The sequence below is a fragment of the Miniopterus natalensis genome, chromosome 1, assembly GCF_054644295.1.
Source record: "Miniopterus natalensis isolate mMinNat1 chromosome 1, mMinNat1.hap1, whole genome shotgun sequence".
NCBI lineage: Eukaryota > Metazoa > Chordata > Mammalia > Chiroptera > Miniopteridae > Miniopterus > Miniopterus natalensis.
In genome coordinates, this window is record NC_142081.1 from 108,840,919 (window position 1) to 108,860,103 (window position 19,185).

The window sequence follows — 19,185 nt, forward strand, 5'->3', positions numbered from 1 at the left end:
GCATCAACTTATTATCAGGAATACTATATGAATTATTTTTAATATGTAAAAATCTCTATATATCAAAAGATTCTAACTCTTAAATTCATACTAAAAGCTTTAAGTGTATAGTTTTTCTTATATAGGAAAGTATTTTCCAGAGTCACAAGTGATTTTCTTTCCTAAGTTCCATTTTTACCAAAGGAAGCACAATAAGTTTAAGTTTAATTTTTAATATGTTATTGTTCATTTAACTTGACTAAATATTCCTAGAGTGTACACATGATGCAAAAACAGAGGAGATAAAACTCTTGCTTATAATGAAGTCCTCTTCATAGGTTCCCCAGAGAAGGTAAAAGATGGATCAAAAGGGAAAGAATTGAAATAGAGCCAACTTCAGTTAGATGTGAAACTATTACCATAAAAAGTCTAATTATATTCCCTCTACAAGGAGAAGAGGTGCAATTTGTAAAAAAGCATTTCAAAACACACATATGCACAAGAGAAGGAAGTACTGTACTTAAAAAATAACTTGCACTCTTAGTAATCCCATCAGGTGGTATGATTAAGAAGTCCTTACTTATTTTTCTTTTTTTAATTTTTAATTTATATTTTTCACCTCAGGAAGTTCATTATTGGTCATCTGTGTGGTGAGAATGGCGTACAGATGGCCAAATACCAGTGCATCCAGTTCAGTGGGCAGCTTACTGAAGAAATATGGTTGTGTTCCCAGCCTTTGAGAAAGAGCTCGACCGCACTGGTCAACATCTTCTAAGACCTGGTCCAGAGCCTTGTTACCCCATCCAATAGCTTTCATCTTACGTTTGACTGCCCACTGTTTCTGACAGGCCAAAATATGGTTCAGGGGCCAAGCTAAGGAGACCCACACCCAGCAAGTGTGATCTCCCTACCGTAGCTTCATCACACCACTGAAGATACAACTCTGCAGTCAACAGCACATTGTTGACTAATGCCACGTAGGCTTTCATTTCTGCTTTCTGGACTTCATCCAACCCATCACTAAGAGAATGGCCCTTGGCTTTAACGAACTGGACGAAGTTCTGATACTACTTGATTTCCTACATGAATAAGAGGTACTTTACCAGATGGAGACATATATTCTGCATTTGCCTTACAAACTACTTTGATAGGCAGATTACACATTTGCAAAAAGGCCTGCACAGCAAGAGAAGCTGCACTGTCAGAAAACAAAATTTGCTCCCCTTTCTGTTACTGATACAATGTAGCGTTTCCAGGCCAACGTTCTGCAGCTGCTATCTGCACACACACACACACACACACACACACACACACACACACACACACACACCACACACACTTTAACTCTTTGTTATCTTTCCATTGGTTTGGTTGCCCCAACACTAATATATCTTAAGTCATGAAGCCTAGGCACCTGTGGGATAATGGCTCCAAGTTGTCAGGACCCCCTCAAGGAGCCTTGAGTAAAGCTACCCGAGAAGTAAAGTCACATCATGGCTGCTTATACCCAGCTTCTTTCATGTGAGTAATGAACTTTTACTTTGAGTAAATTACTATTATTTTTGGCCTTTCTGTTACTTGTAGACAGGTTTTTTTAAAATTGGAAATTATTATTATTATTTTATTTATTTATATCTTTATTGATTTCAGAGAGAGGAAGGGAGAGGGAGAGGGAGAGAGAAACATCAATGACTGAGAGTCATTGATCGGCTGCCTCCTGCACGCCCCCAACTGGGGATCGAGCCCACAACTCCGGCATGTGCCCTGTCTGGGAATCGAACCACAACCTCCTGGATCCTAGGTCGATACTCAACTGCTGAGCCATACTGGCCAGGCAATGATTATTTTTATTAGAATCAATACAGCATCTGCAAAATAGGCCAGTTTCTAATGAAATCTGCAGAAAATCTTCAAGTAAACAGGAAAAACTAATGCCCTCCCCGAAGCACATAACAGAATTGTATTCTTAATTATTTTCATCATACATTTTAAAAATTGAAGCTTCTGTTGAACTTAATTATTATTGTATTAACTGTGAAAGTATTTCATGACACATAACTAGTATAAACTTTTGCAATGGGATTTTGCTTGTGAACAAACTTGTCTATTTACCAAACATGCCCATGAACAATGATGGGATGGAGGCCCATTGGGACACCTATAAAAGGAATATCATAGGCTGGCAAGCTTCGAATTTGCTCACAGTGATAATCATGCCCAAGTTTTCCCTCCTATTTAATCATGTTCAGAATTGAAATCCCCAGATGTGAATAAAATTGCCCCCCAGAATAAAAGAATCTATTTTCTTTCTGGAATATAATTTATTTCAAATCACTTTGCAAGAAACTTAAAATCTCTGCATGTTATATTCCTATGGAATTCTCTTAAACTGAAGCTCTTAAACTATTCTTAATGTTTCAATATGCAGTTTGAAGCTTTTAAAGGGAGATTGAGCCTAGTATTTGCTAGATACTTTTCTAAGTTTCCGAATAGCTGTGCCATTTATATTATTTATTACTCCTGTGGATCCTCCATAGTTATACCAGAAATGTATAGGTACCTAGTGTCAAATTATTAGGATATGAAGTATAGAAATCCCTAAGTTAATGGAATGGTGAAAAGCAAACAGAAAGAGGTTTCTAGCTCTTTTTATACTTCTAAAGAGCCAACTTCAAGTGACAATGGTTCCAAGTTTATTTATACCAAGTCATTTATTTTCTCTCTTCAGAAATAGCTATTGAATCAAGACAGCAAACTAACCTTCCAGTTCTGGAACTATAATTGTCCACAGCTGTGATTAGAGGGCTGCATTGCTTGCCTGTCTATATAGTATTTCAGACACATTGGTAAAGAAATGAAAATCTTTTGCTTTGTGATACAAATTATAGTGTATATGAACTGAATAAAATATGTGGCAACTCTAGGTAGGTAATTGCTAACTTTAAAAGACTTCTTTAAAAATAACTGAAACCACACTTACCTGGCAGGGGAGGTACCATGATCACAAAGGTGGTTTTCCCAGGGCAAGGCTTATCTGGATGTGCTGACCCCTGCAATTTCCCCAAATGTGGGAAACTCGACTGCATAATTTGTAGTAGTGGGGGACTGCATTATCAATTTAATTAAAAATAATAATAATTGAAACCTATATGATACCATTCACCATTGTCACCCAAATAAGTTTAATAAAAAAAAGAGAATAGAGATGTGTGAAATTAGTGGAAGATGAAGCTAATGTACAGACAAAAGCAGTTTGGAAAAGATACATATGGTTTAGAAAGTTTAGCATTTCTACATTCTATCCATGCAGAAACTACTCAGAATGTGATACAGGGATGATTTAAAATGGGTAAAATTTCTTTTGTGTCAATACAAAGATCAATTATAGATAATTTGAAAAACTAGTCTCTTCAATTTGAACCAAACAAATGAGAGAGATGTTAAATATAAGATATATAAACAATATTTAGAGTCACAAGGAAATGTTTCTTATTTGATGATTGTTGGATTTAACTTGATTTTTGTTTTTTTAAAAAATACATCTTTATTGATTTCAGAGAGAGGAAAAGAGAGGGAGAGAGATAGATAGAAACATCAATGATGAGAGAGTCGTCATTGACCGCTGCCTCCTGCATGCCCCTGACTGGGGATCGAGCCTGCAACCTGGGCATGTGACCTGACCGGGAATCGAACCCTGATCTCCTGGATCCTAGGCTGACACTCAACCACTGATCCACGCCCAGCTGGCCTAACTTGATTTCTGAATAGCTTAAAAATAATAATTACAGCTGCCCTGGCCTGGAGGCTATGTCGGTGGAGCATTGTCCCATACATGAAATGCTTGTGGTTCAATTCCAGGTCAGGGCACATACCGAGGTTGCTGGTTCGATTACTGGTCAGGGTGTGCACAGGAGGCAACTGATGGATGTTTCCCTCTCACATCGACGTTTCTCTCTCTCCCTCTTCTTTCTTTCCCTCCCTCCCTCTCCTTTTCTCTCTTTAATTAACATATCCTCAGGTGAGGATTAAAAAGAAAATAATAAAATCAGTTGATATTTTTAGTTTTAGGTCAGTTCCAGGCAAAAGGCCTGCCTAGGAGCCTTGTGACTCACTACAGTTCTGCATGACTAGAAACATCATGAACACCATTATAAGAGTTATTAATGATCACACAGTGATCACATAACAAACACAGGTGATATGCAAATATGTGTCATTGGAAATTTGGCTAATTTTACTTCAGAATCAAATTCAATTACATTATGTTACCACAAAGGGTGATCTGATAATTTTTAATGGAGAATTATTCTCTCACTTAAATAAATACAAACATATTTAAGTAAAATAAACAGCTTTACTTTTCCAAAATTATTTATTTTCAAATAGACTACATGCTTTAAATTATTTAATTTTTATAATTAATCATATGAAGAAGAATTGATATCCTATTCAAATGAGAAATCTAAGGCCTAAAGATTTAAAAAATGTTTTTGCAAGGTTACAAATCCTGATGATATAGGATAGGCAAGGCTTTGTTCATTTTTTAATTCTTTTTTCTTTCTTTTTAAAAATTTATTATTGACACTATTATGGATGTCTCCCATCTCCCCCCTCCCCTCCTTTACCCACCTCCACCCAACTCCTGCCCCTCCCTCCTTCTGGCCATCCATTCCTTTTTCTTCCTGTTCTTCACCCTGGATAATCTTAATTGATGTATCATTAACTTTACTGATTCTTTCCACTGCCATTGAAAATATGGTTTGGGGCCCCTCTAGTCAAGTTTTCACTTTAGTTATTATATTTTTCAACTCTGGGATGTCTATTTTTTTTATAACTTGTAAATTATTATCAACATTCTATATTTGCTGATACCCCACTCATACTTTCTTTAGGTATGGTCTCCTTTAATTTTTGAATATATTGAAAACATCTGTTTTAAAGAGCTTTTCAATAAGTCTAGTACTGGGGTTTCCAGAAAAAATTATGTTGACTGCTATTTTTCTTCCTGTTCATGGACCATAATCTTATTTGTTTCCAATAATTCAATCTCCTTAATTATATTTAAGTCTACTATATGTTACTTCTTCTTTAATTGAGCTATTTTTAAAGGAGAGAAATTTGTCAATATCTCTCATTAAGTAGTGAATTTTCCAGTATTTCTCATAAAGCTTTCAATTTTTTGTTTGAAATACATACGTGCATAAAATCTTCTAAACTATTAAAACATCTGTTTAAGTATGTAGTAACTTATTGTTTCCCTAATATTTTATGCCTTAAAGACTATTTTCACTAATATCAGTCCATCTATTCTACCATTCTACCTGTTAGTATTTTTTCAGAATATGCTTCACTATCCATTTTCTTGCAACCTTTTTTAGATATCTTTCATAGAAGAAACTAATTCTGAACTCCATTTTTAATACAATAATATAACCTCTGTTTTTTAAAAATAGATTTAACAATTTTATCTTTATCATGATTTACTTATACTACATTTCTGCTTTTATACATTATGTTGTTTTATACTTATTCATCCTTTTGTACTTTATTTTTAAGATTTTATCTTTTTTAAATTAAAATTCTTTTTTTAAAAACTTTTGAGTTTTATACTATTTATACTAGATTATTTTATTTATGGGTGGAATTCTTACATTATATTTCTTATCTTTTAAAAATTATCCTTGAAATTTTTCTTTGACTAATTAAATTGATGACTATATATTTTTAAATTTTATTTTTCAATTATAATTTACATTTAATATTATTTTATATTAGTTTAGGTGTACAGCATAGTGGTTAGATAATCATATACTTTACAAAGATCTCCTCATATTTCTAGTAGCCACCTGGCACCATACATAGTTATTACAACACTATTGATTATATTCCCTATGCTGTGCTTTATATCCCATGACTATTTTGTAAATACCAATTTGTACTCTTAATCCCTTCACCTTTTTTAACGAGTCTCTCAAGCCCCCTCCCCTCTGGCAACCATCAGTCTGTTCTCTGTGTATAAGCCTTTTTCAATTTTGTTTGCTCATTTATTTTGTTCTTTAGAATCCAAATATTAGTGAAATCATATGGCATTTTTCTTCCTCTGACTGTCTTATTTCACTGAGCATAATAGTCACCAGGTACATCTATGTTGTTGCAAATGGTAAGATTTCTTTCTTTATCATGGCCAAGTAATATTCCATTATATGTATGTACCACTGCTTTTTTTTTAACCCTCACCCGAGAATATGTTTTACTGATTTTTAGAGACAAAGAGAGAAAGAGAGAGAAAGAGGGAGAAACATCAGGTCAAATGTCTCCTGTCTGCGCCCCCACTGGGGATCAAACTGCACTTTAGGGATGTGCCCTGACCAGGATTCAAACTGGCAAACTTTTCATAGCCAGGATGGCGCTCGAACTGAGCCACATCAACCAGAGCTGTACCACCACTTTTTAAACCACTTTTCTCTTGATAGGCACACGAGTTGCTTCCACATGTTGACTATTGTAAATAATGCTGCATGAGCAAGCAAAGGGGTGCATATATTCTTTTGAAGTAGTGTTTTGGCTGTCTTCTGATATATACCCAGAAATGGAATCACTGGGTCATAAGGCAGTTCCATTTTTAATTTTTTTAGAACCCTCTACACTGTTTTCTAGAGTGGCTGCACCAATCTGCATACACACCAACAGTGCACGAGGGTTCCTTCCCCCTCCCCTTCTCACCAATACTTCTTGTTTATGGATTTATTGATGATAGCCATTCTGATAGGCGTGAGGTGATATCTTACTGTGGTTTTTTTATATACATTTTTCTGATGATTAGTGACATTGAGCATCTTTTCATATAACTATTGGTCATTTGTGTGTCCTCTTTGGAGTAGTGTCTATTTGGGTCCTTGCCTATTTTTTAATTGGATTATTTACCTGTTGTTTTTTTGTTGTGTGTTGATTTTTATGAATTATTTATAAATTTTGGATATTAATCCTTTATTAGATGTATCATTGATAAATATGTTCTCCCATTCAGTAGGTTGTCTTTTTATTTTGTTGATGATTTCCTTTCTTGTACAAGAATTTCTTAGTTTAATGTAATAATTAATGGATCTACATAACATTTATTTAACTTGTCCATAGTCATACAGTTATTAAATAACAGACATGGAATTTAATATTGGCACACCTACCTAGAGTCAGCTTTATTAAGATCTGGTTATCTTTCTATTGCTTTTGTTTAGACATCAGCAATCAGTCTAATTTTTGTTTTCTTTTGAATATGAAATAATTTTAATATCTTCCATTTTCATTTTTATTCTGCCATTTAGGTAAATATGTCTAGCAGTTGATTAATCCTACTTAACATATAATATACTTCCTGTAGGAATAAATTTATGACTTTCTTTAGTTCTCAAACATTTACAGTTATTACTTCTCCATATATTGCCTCTCATTTACTTCTGTATTTTATTCTTTAGAAATTCTGACTAAATATATATCCTAATTTCTCACTGTATCTTCATATATTTTGACTTCACTCTAATAAATTCCAGCTCCTCCTATTTTTGCTGCAATTTTGGTAGTTACTTATGACCCAGTTCTCAAGTTACTAATTCTCTGTTCAACTCTAATTTATTGTTCAACTTATCCACTGAGTCCTTTTAAGTTTTAACAAACAAATTTCTTATTTCAAAATTGTTGGGGTTTTTTCAAAAGAATTAGTCACATCTATAATTTCTTGTGATATGTTCATTTCATGACTTTCATTTTTTATTCTTCAAGAATTTCATACATGAATATTTTATATAATCTACCTGATAATTGTGTGAGGTTTAGTTTTTCTGTGTGCTCAGAAAAATATTATTTCATTATTTAATATTGTTATTGCATCAAACAATAACTTCTTTTATTTATAAATAAGAACAAGATAATTTAGGCATTTGAGGCTATCCTAAGTTAAAATATTTTATAATATCAATTTTCTATGAGAATGCTTCCATAACTTTTATTAATTTTCTCAAGGAAGATAAGTCTTGGAGTTATAATAATTTAAAAATCATGCCTAATTGTGGGGTTCATACATGACTACCTACTTACATACATTGACTACTCTATGAACTTTACAGGTCAGTTGTCCAAAAGTTGAAATACATCGCATTGATTACAGAGATCAACTTTTCACTAATTTGAATATATCATCTGTACTCTCTTAAGCTGATAAGAACTACCCATGTCTTATAGGATCACAGGATATCTAGTAGCTAAGAAAATTTGTGGATGCTCCTTCAGAGTTGGAGGTTCTCCCTCAGACCTGAACTGTATCATAATAAGCCCCTGCAATCTGCTTCTGTAAATCAGAATAAAGGGATTTTGCTACACATATCACTAAAAATTATTTGAATTGCATCTTGTAGATGACAAGATGGCAAAAACATGAGAAATGACAGAGTTTAATTTAATAAATGAAGTCACGTGCCTAGAAATGAAAACTTGAGATGTATTCTAAAGAAAAAGAAAAATATGTTCATCAATAAAGAAATACAAACTTTACAAAATGTTACAGTCTAGAGAATGTGAGGTATTCCTATTTAAACTCCTTGCTTTTACTGTTTTCTAGAACTGGATTAGTACTTCTCATCAAATGTAGCACTTAAGGAAGGTTAAGAGTACATAACATCTGTCCCTAGTCATAAAGTTTGTAAGAAAAAGTGTTTTATTCAGAAAATTACATGCTAACACAAGTCCCAGAAATTGAAAGGTGTTAGGCTGAGACCATTCACTCTTTAAGGGTTCCTAAATATTGTATATAAAAAGTAAAGCTTACATTTGCTTCCATACCAATTTCCACACGAGAGTTTATAACTCTGTCAGATGCTCTGTTCCTCTTCACTTTCTCTTTTGAGAAACAGCAAATAAACTACTTCATAGATCTTAACATAAATCTTGATTTCAGCAATAGGAGTATTACATAAATTATTCAAATAAAGAGCATAAACTTGCAGTTTATTATTGTTAGAAGTAATAAATCTGCTCAGTTATACAAACTTACATGCTGAGCATAGCATTATTATTGTGAGGAAGGCTGGCAATAAATGTTATTCAAAATGCAGTGTCTTTTCTTGCTGACTAAGTCTTGGGTATATATACCAGAATTCAAAGTGTATCGTGAGAGAATAAAAACAAAATAGAAAGTAGAAATTAATGAGTAGAATGAAAACTTTTCTACACTAGGTCTCAGCTTGCTCATCAAAAGGTTCAGATTGGACTAGATCTTTTCTAAGGACCCTTCTGCCTAATAATTATGATACATGTTTCAATGTGGGAAGGAGAGGTGGAAGGAGTGCCTTAATTTTGTCATACACAAAGAATGTCTCTATTTAAACCAGATGGATGCTTTCATTATCATTGCAACTTTCAGTGTAAGAAAAAGAATCTTGCCAGAAGTAGAAATATAGTTCCCTACTGACTGTAAAAATTATGTGGTTATGGTTGTAGCTAAACCACATTTTTCTTATTAGTGAATCACCAAGGGAATATATAGAATATATGTTCCTGTGACTCTTTGTTGTCAGATGTAGAAAAGGATATTGTGCTCAGACAGCTGGGTTTAAATGATACATTTTACATTTATTTAGTACCTGTTGGTTGCAACCCACACCATTATTTGGGCATAGGGGAAATATAAAATTAAAAGGAAAAAAAGAACTGAGAAAGACAATATTCTTGTCATCTCTGAATTTAAAACCTGATTAATTTCATTAAATAGCTTCTCTTTTCCCTCTTATCTTCTCTGTAATGTTTACTTTTCTAAAACACAGGAAAAAAAAATGTATTATTTTCTTTCTCAAAGCCAAATTCCTTCACACAAATTGAAGTTTTTTCTAATCTGGTCCCTATGTAACCTAGCTATAATGAAATATTTCTCATTCTCAATTTATTCTCAGGCCCCCTATACCAGCTTCTTCCTTCTAGGTCCAGCTTGGATAAAAGGTGTCCTAAATTACTTAGTCCCAAATAGTTGGTCTTCTTTTTTCCCCTATAGTATAGTGCCTATTTTTCAACTGATATTTATTTCAACTTTTTTTCTTATGCTGATTTATTTACATATCTAACACCACCTCCTCCCACCCCCATCCCCCAGACACACAAGACATTAAGCACTTTATGGTTCTTGGCAGCTTCTCACTGATTATGATTTTATGCTTGCTTGTCTCTGGAAACACAGTAGTTACTCAATAATAGATGTTCAACTGAATGACTTAATCATTAAAAAAGTATATTGGGCAAAGCTGAGGGGAAAAAAGGGTATATGAAGTTAAAGTTTCTAAATGTTAACCATATTTAAAAGAGCATCTGCTAAATTGTACCTATACTCTGACTCAATTTGTGATTAAATAAGAAAAAAAAATCACAAGCATGTGTTTTCAGATGGTAATAAGCATATTCAAATCCACAAAAGCAATAATTCAGTCTAAATGAAGCATACATAGCTTCAGTAGGTTGTTTTATTGTTGCACCTATAACGTCCATAAATCTGAAGGATGAGGAAAGGATGTTATGCATCCTTTGGAAACAACTAAGTTTCCAAAATTAAAATCCTTACTGTTAATCAGAATGTAATTTTACAAACTGGTCACAGTCATACTGCTTATGTTCTTAACCTCTTTTAAGAATCTCCACTAGAGCTTAGGGTTTGGGTGTAGAATATTGGAGATTCTGTTAAGATGCTGGTGTGTCTGGGGGCTGCCTGGGTTTTGCTATTAAAAAATAGCAAAAAGATGTCTTTTAACATGGGGAAGTCCTGCGGAAGGACCAAGCTTGCGGGAGTTACTAACAAGAAAAGATTAAGGGAGAGGTGCTTTGGAGCATAGCATCAGGACTGTTAATCAAATACATATCTGGTCCAAATTCCTACATGAATTTCTGAAATCTTGAGGGAAAAAGGTTAAGTAAATCTTAAAATCTTTGTTCTACAAACTCTAAAAATCATCAAAGCACACTTGTAAGATTGAATCCAAGAGAGAAGTGAGGACTCTTCCCTCCATAGAACTCTGGGCTCTTGACAGCACAAGTGATCAATCCACAAATCAGTTGGTGGGGGGGAAAAAGAGAAATTATGAACAGATTTTCTTCCTTTACAATAATTCAGTTTGTATTAACTACATTAAATAAGTTTACATTTCTCCTATTTGATCTCAAGGAGGTGTGACTAACACTTCTTATTTTATAAATATTAATAAACTTAAGAGTGGATGGGTCCCTTCTCAAAAGAACCCAAATATCATAGTAGTGCTATGATTTAGGCCCAAGTTTACTTGAAAGAAAACCCAGGCTCTTTCTGCTATGTATTATTTTCTTCTTTACTTATTGTTTAAAAATATTAAGATATTATCAGAAAATAATGTGATTTCCCTTTTAGATATAATATTATGTTAAATGATATATATGTAGCTTAATGTGGCTAATAGTAGTATACAAATCAAGTATTCTATATTGATCAAAGGGTATAAAGTGGCAGTAATGTAGGATGAATAAGTCTAGAGATCTAATGTACAACATGATAACTATAGTTAATGCTACTATATTATATGCAGGAAAAATAAATAAAATAATACATATAGAGAGAAGTAATTAATAAAATTTCTCCCTCCCCCCTAAAATATTACAGCCTGGAAAGAATTGAACACAGAGATTAAAACATGTACCCACTTGTTTTGTGTTGGCTGTTTATTTTTATGATGAAAGCATTAGTAACCACAAAACTGGAAAATAATACCCAATTCAGTGAAAAATATATTTTTGAAGGTATACCACCGTGAAACCACCTCATCTGGACTTGGTGCAGCTCATCATTCTCAGTTACCATTCAACATGAAATGCAGGGTGCAATACATTGAAACATAAAATCCATCCTTTGCTCCCCCCAACCCCTTCCTCTGAGTCTGAACTCATTCCTGCAACTGAAGCAGCAGTCATGCTTAGGAGCTCTTATACCAGCTAGATGGCTCCTGCTGTTTCTTCAGCTTGAAGGTGAATTTCATTCAATACCAGCCTGAACCATTTTCCTGGCCTTTCTAAAATAGTTGAATCCATCAGTGCACAAACTTCATTTATAAGAGGGAATATAATTTTTACCTATTTGTAGTGACTTACTAATATTAACTGAATAAATATAAAACCACAAGCACATATTTCATGGCAGAAGACCTTCACATTTTTCTCCACCGAAGGCTTTTATTATTTTAAAACAGTTTAATATCTTAGATGGAAATATTTTTAAAAGCTTAAGATAGGATTCTGTAAATATGCATAGCCACCTGCTCTGAGTCATATAGACAGTTTAGAATAATAAGCCTACAGGTTTATGGTTTTTCCATTTGGACTCTCGAATTTTGGCCTGAATCTGTCACATTATTTGTAAGTAGTTTTATACATAGAACAGCCTGAAACACAGTCCACATCACTGAAAGCAAGTCACCAGTCATGATGGAGCCCACAGTCTCTGAGTCAGAGAGCTGCTATCTGCTATTTCTATCACAGCATGGCCAGCGGCTGAGTCACTGTAAGAGTGCATGAAGAGCCCTGCCGTTGAGCATCGACCTAAGATCCAGGAGATTCCCAGTCAGGGCACATGCCCGGGGTACAAGCTTGATCCCCAGTAGGGGCCATGCAGGAGGCAGCCGATCAATGACTCATCATTGATGTTTCTCTCTCTCTCCCTCTCCCTTCCTCTCTCTGAAATCAATAAAGATATATATATATATTTTTAAAAAAAGAGTGCATGAAGAGTGAAGTGGATAAACACATTCTATTTGTTAGTTAATGGCCTTCATATAGATAATTTTATTTTAAATACTTTACTAAGCTATAGTTATTTTATTTCCCTGGCAAAATGTAGAAGTGAAGCTTGAGACAAATGTGAATAGAGAAATAAATTACATTTTACTTTTCTGTGTCAAGCTACTAATAAATCCCAAAATTTATTTTCAAAGTAAATTATTAACTAGGAAATATAATTTGAAACACAATGTATGTAGAAAATATGAGTGCAGAATGTGGATATTATACATGCGTACACTTCTCGTTTTACAATTCTCTGGTTTTACACGGAAATATAAATATTACTTTCCTGTAAAGGTGAATGAACCCTCAAATTGCTTTAAATTCCCTTTCTTTTCAGCATTTTACCCAAACCATTCGAGCTGAAAGTTTGTCAAGAACACGTCACCAGTTTCAGCCACATAAAGGTTTTTGCTAATATTTCAATTTTATCTTGAATGATATTTTAATGGTAAGATATTTTAAACTGAACATATAGGGAAAGTGAAGTGAGGTGATGATTTCATTTAATAATGTGACAGAAAAATAATAAAAATATATGATTCCTAATTCTTATGTAAGCTGAACCTACCTCTTTTGGTCAAATATCCCAATCTGCTCTTAAAAGCAGGGTAAACAAGCCAATTTCTAATTTAATACCAAAAGGATAACCATAATCTTTCATTTTCATGCACTCTGTGTTAAATCGTAACGCCATCTATAACTTTTCAAACGTAGAGATGTCATTGTTATTTTCCTCATTCGGCTCCCCCCGAAAGGCAGCATTGTCTGTGAGTGATGCTGAATCGTGCTGTCCAGGCTATTATAGTTAGATGTAGGCCTGTGGCAAAGAGGTAATCATATTGATTTTTCACTACTGCAGTAAATACTCTTGTGTCCAAGTGCTATGCTTTGGCAAAAAATAAATAAAACCACAACTATCAGATCTGCTGTTGAAGCAAGATTTCAAGTGCCTCCAAATCATCCGCTGCAAGGTCATTTCAGACAGTATTGCCCTCTTAAGTGGGATGCATTGGATAATATCTGCAGCTTTTCAAGCTTTCCACTCACTGGTTATTCTGGGCTATTTTCTCCCTGGCTATTTTTATACGTGTCAACACAAAATGTTAAGGTGCAACTTGTTTTATAAATCAATATATAAGCAATATATTTGCTACTCTGAATACTAGGGAAATAGAGACAATAAAGAAATAATTAGGGAAGATAAAGAAATTATGTATTTTAGTTCTCTTAAAATAACAAAATGTTTTTAAAGCATTCACAAAATATAACTTTTTAGAAAGACAGAATTGTTTTAATATTCTAAGAAAGTCTTTTTTTAAGTGTGGTCAAGGAAGAAGTTTTTTTGTTTTGTTTTTTAAATATATATCTTTATTGATTTCAGAGAGAGGAAAGGAGAGGGAGAGAGAGAGATAGAAACATCAATGATGAGAGAGTCATTGATCAAGCCCGCAACCCTGGCATGTGCCCTGACCCGGAATCGAACCCCAATAGCCTGGATTCTAGGTCGACACTCAACCGCTGAGCCGTGCCCGGCCTGGCAAGGAAAAAGTTTTTTATTTGTTGTTTCTGAATGTCTATTTTGTCTTGTTTTCTGTTGTATTACTGGTACTTCTGTTCAGAATTATAGTAAATAAAATTATCTGATTTCCTTCTGACTGGAAATTATTTAGCAGATTGTATTTTTGAATTTAATATATCTATATTTGAGAAGAAATAGTTTTTATTAATAATATTAGTCTTTGTTCAGACCATAAGTAACAGTATAACATCACTCAAGTTCTATTTTAAGGCCCTTGAAGTTATTTACATTCACTTATTCATTAATTCCCAAGTTCAAAATGTACATATTGGGTGCATAAGAACCTCTGTGTACCCAAGGAGGGCCCTGTGTGGGAGGAAACATAGACATGTAGAGAAGTTAGTGCAATATCAACACAAACTGCAAAATAGAGATATGTCATGATGATGACAGATCTTGTCCCTTCTCTGTTTAGCACCTAGTGGTGTTCTGGGGCTGCTGAATGTCCATTTCCCATATTAGATTACACATGGTTCTCTGTGATCTGGGCCTTTTTTGCCTGGCTTGTTACTGCTGCTTTCACTGTAATCCTCCTTGTTGCACCCTGGGCCTCTCCCTCTTCTTCCTCTGCCTCCTCCTTCTCCTCTTCTCCTTTTTCTCTTTCTTCCCTTTCTGCTTTGATTAAATGTAACTCTTCCTTTTCTCAGTGATGTGTGTCACATGCATCTTTACCTGGATGGATGACTGTTTCTGAATATTCTTATGGTTAGTGATCAAGTCAAATATCACCTCCCAAAGAGACTCTCTTATGTATAGCCTTCTGCTCTCCATTCATTGTCACATTACCTCTTTTAATTTCTTCTATCACAGTTAAAATACTATGAGAAGATTCTATCATCCATCTATCATCTATCTATCTATCTATCTATCTATCTATCTATCTATCTATCTATCTATCATCTATCTATCATCTATCTATGTCTATCTATATCTATCTATCTATCTATCTATCTATCTATCTATCTATCTATCTATCTATCTATCATCTATCTATCTATCTATCTATCATCTATTATCTATCTATCTATCTATCTATCATCTATCTATCTATCTATCTATCTATCTATCTATCTATCTATCTATCATCTATCTATCATCTATCTATCATCTATCATCATCTATCTATCACCTATCTATCACCTATCTATCATCTATCATCATCTGTCTATCACCTATCTATCACCTATCTATCATCTATCTATCATCTATCTATCTATCTATATCTATCTATCTATCTATCTATCTATCTATCTATCTATCTATCATCTATCTATCTATCTATCTATCTATCATCTATCTATCTATCTATCTATCTATCTATCATCTATCTATCTATCTATCTATCTATCTATTATCTATCTATCTATCTATCTATCTATCTATCTATCTATCATCTATCTATCTATCTATATCATCTATCTATATCTATCTACCTATCATCTATCTATATCTATCTATCTATCATCTATCTATCTATATCTATCTATCTATCTATCTATCATCTATCTATCTATCTATCTATCTATCTATCTATCTATCTATCTATCTATCATCTATCTAATCTATCATCTATCTATCTATCTATCTAATCTATCATCTATCTATCTATATCATCTATCTATCATCTATCTATCTATCTATTATCTATCTATCTATCATCTATCTATCTATCTATCTATCATCTATCTATCATCTATCTATCTATCTATCTATCTATCTATCTATCTATCTATCTATCTATCTATCTATCTATCATCTATCTATCTATCATCTATCATCTATCTATCTATCTATCTATCATCTATCATCTATCATCTATCTATCTATCATCTATCATCTATCTATCATCTATCTATCATCTATCTATCTATCATCATCTATCTATCATCTATCATCTATCTATATCTATCTATCATCTATCTATCTATCTATCTATCTATCATCTATCTATCTATCTATCTATCTATCTATCTATCATCTATCTATCTATCTATCTATCTATCTATTATCTATCTATCTATCTATCTATCTATCTATCTATCTATCATCTATCTATCTATCTATATCATCTATCTATATCTATCTACCTATCATCTATCTATATCTATCTATCTATCATCTATCTATCTATATCTATCTATCTATCTATCTATCATCTATCTATCTATCTATCTATCTATCTATCTATCTATCTATCTATCTATCATCTATCTAATCTATCATCTATCTATCTATCTATCTATCTAATCTATCATCTATCTATCTATATCATCTATCTATCATCTATCTATCTATCTATTATCTATCTATCTATCATCTATCTATCTATCTATCTATCATCTATCTATCATCTATCTATCTATCTATCTATCTATCTATCTATCTATCTATCTATCTATCTATCATCTATCTATCTATCATCTATCATCTATCTATCTATCTATCTATCATCTATCATCTATCATCTATCTATCTATCATCTATCATCTATCTATCATCTATCTATCATCTATCTATCTATCATCATCTATCTATCATCTATCATCTATCTATATCTATCTATCATCTATCATCTATCTATCATCTATCTATCATCTATCTATCTATCATCATCTATCTATCATCTATCATCTATCTATATCTATCTATCATCTATCTATCTATCTATCTATCTATCTATCTATCTATCTATCTATCTATATCTATCTATCTATCTATCTATCATCATCTATCTATCATCTATCATCTATCTATATCTATCTATCATCTATCTATCTATCTATCTATCTATCTATCTATCTATCTATCTATCTATCATCTATCTATCTATCATCTATCATCTATCTATCTATCTATCTATCATCTATCATCTATCATCTATCTATCTATCATCTATCATCTATCTATCATCTATCTATCATCTATCTATCTATCATCATCTATCTATCATCTATCATCTATCTATATCTATCTATCATCTATCTATCTATCTATCTATCTATCTATCTATCTATCTATCTATCTATCTATATCTATCTATCTATCTATCTATCTATCATCTATCTATCTATCTATTATCTATCTATCTATCATCTATCTATCTATCTATCATCTATCTATCTATCTATCATCTATCTATCATCTATCATCTATCTATCTATATCTATCTATCTATCATCATCTATCATCTATCTATCATCATCTATCTATCTATCTATATCATCTATCATCTACCTATCATCTATCTTTCATCTATCATCTATCTGTCATCTATCATCTATCTAACATCTATCATCTACCTATCATTTATTTCTACCAAACTATCAAATATTATCTGTCTCACCACTGAAATGTAAACTTAATGGGATCAACACCCTATCTAGAATGTCCACAACTGTATCACTAGTGTCTAGAACAGTGCTTGTCTCAGAGTAGGTAATCAATATATATTTGTTAAATAGATAAATATGTAACATTTAAAAACAATGCTATGTATCCCCATTACCAATTATAGTACTTTTAAATGATAGATGCTCAATAAATAACAAATTATTGAACTCTATTTCTAGAGTATACATAAAAGATGAGTCAGAATGATAAAAGGTAAATAGACATGCCAGGAAGGTGAAATAACATATTTAGAATTATAGAACCTGAATGATTTATATAACTTAAAGCTGTATGTTAAGTTAATACAGCTGGGACATATAGTCTGATTTCAGCATAAAACTGTGCTGGATAATGGACTATTGTGTTAGAGAATTAGTTAGGGAACATTGAATGTAGATGTTTTATTACATAATGAAAGTAAAATTGGATGTTGCCTGTTAGATAACAAAGATTTATAAATAAGTAAAGAACAGGAGAGTGATCAGGAGTTGTTATTTGTGTGTTTCTTTAATTCTTTTCTTCCTCAGGAATAAGCTGGAAAGATCATTTTACTGGCAGTGTTGAGGAGAATGAGACTAGAGCAAGGGAAGACAATTAGAAGTCTACTATAAAAGTCAAAGGAACAGATGGTGAAGGTCTGAACTGAGGCATTGTCATTGAGGAAGACTTGGATTTGAGACATATTCCTGAGGTAGCATTGTGGGGAGCCGTTGTGGCCCTAGGCACGGAGGAGCTGCCTGGGTGAGCTGCAGAAGTGCTCCCCTGCTCCCTGGGAGATGTGGGTGAGCTGCTGTGGCCCCAGGCACAGAGGAGCTGCCTGGGTGAGCTGCAGAGGTGCTCTCCTGCTCCCTGACTCAGTCCTTGAGGCACCAAAGCAATACTAAATTCTAGAAAGGCTAATTAGGAAGCTGGCCCCGGCCTGAAGGGTTAAAGGATAGTTAAGCTACATACCAAGCCAAGGACTCAATCTTCCCCAAAAGTTCCTATTAGAAGCCGAGATAAAGATAGTTACCAAGGCCTGAGCTCATGCAGGTGGCAGAGTGTTTACTCTGAAAGAGCATTCAAACGGCCTTGTAGAAATGTGGGGAGGGGTGCTATTCAGCAAAATCAACAGTGCCTGTATATATTGAGCTGGAAAAATAAACTCGGGGCTGGCAGCTGACAACAGGAATGAGCTGCAGCCCTCCCGATCCCATCATTTTTGTGTCTACCTTTTCTCCATCCTCACCCCTTCCTCAGGACCGTTCGACTCTGCCGGCGGGCTCCGGCATAGCATTAATAGAACATAGAGAACCTACTGTGAAATAACACAGGAAAAAAAGAATCAAAGATGAAGCCCATAAATTTGGTTTAAGATCCTGGGTATATAAGTTAGCAATGAAAGAAAAATATTTAGAGGA

General features: G+C 33.5%; 2 pseudogenes; one reads left to right on the top strand and one right to left on the bottom strand.

The window, feature by feature from the left end:
- Nucleotides 1–580: 580 nt before the first annotated feature.
- Nucleotides 581–19,185, bottom strand: part of LOC107529925 (metaxin-2 pseudogene) — a 35,443-nt pseudogene continuing 16,838 nt past the window's right edge.
- Nucleotides 2,952–3,097, top strand: LOC148094298 (U1 spliceosomal RNA; annotated as a pseudogene).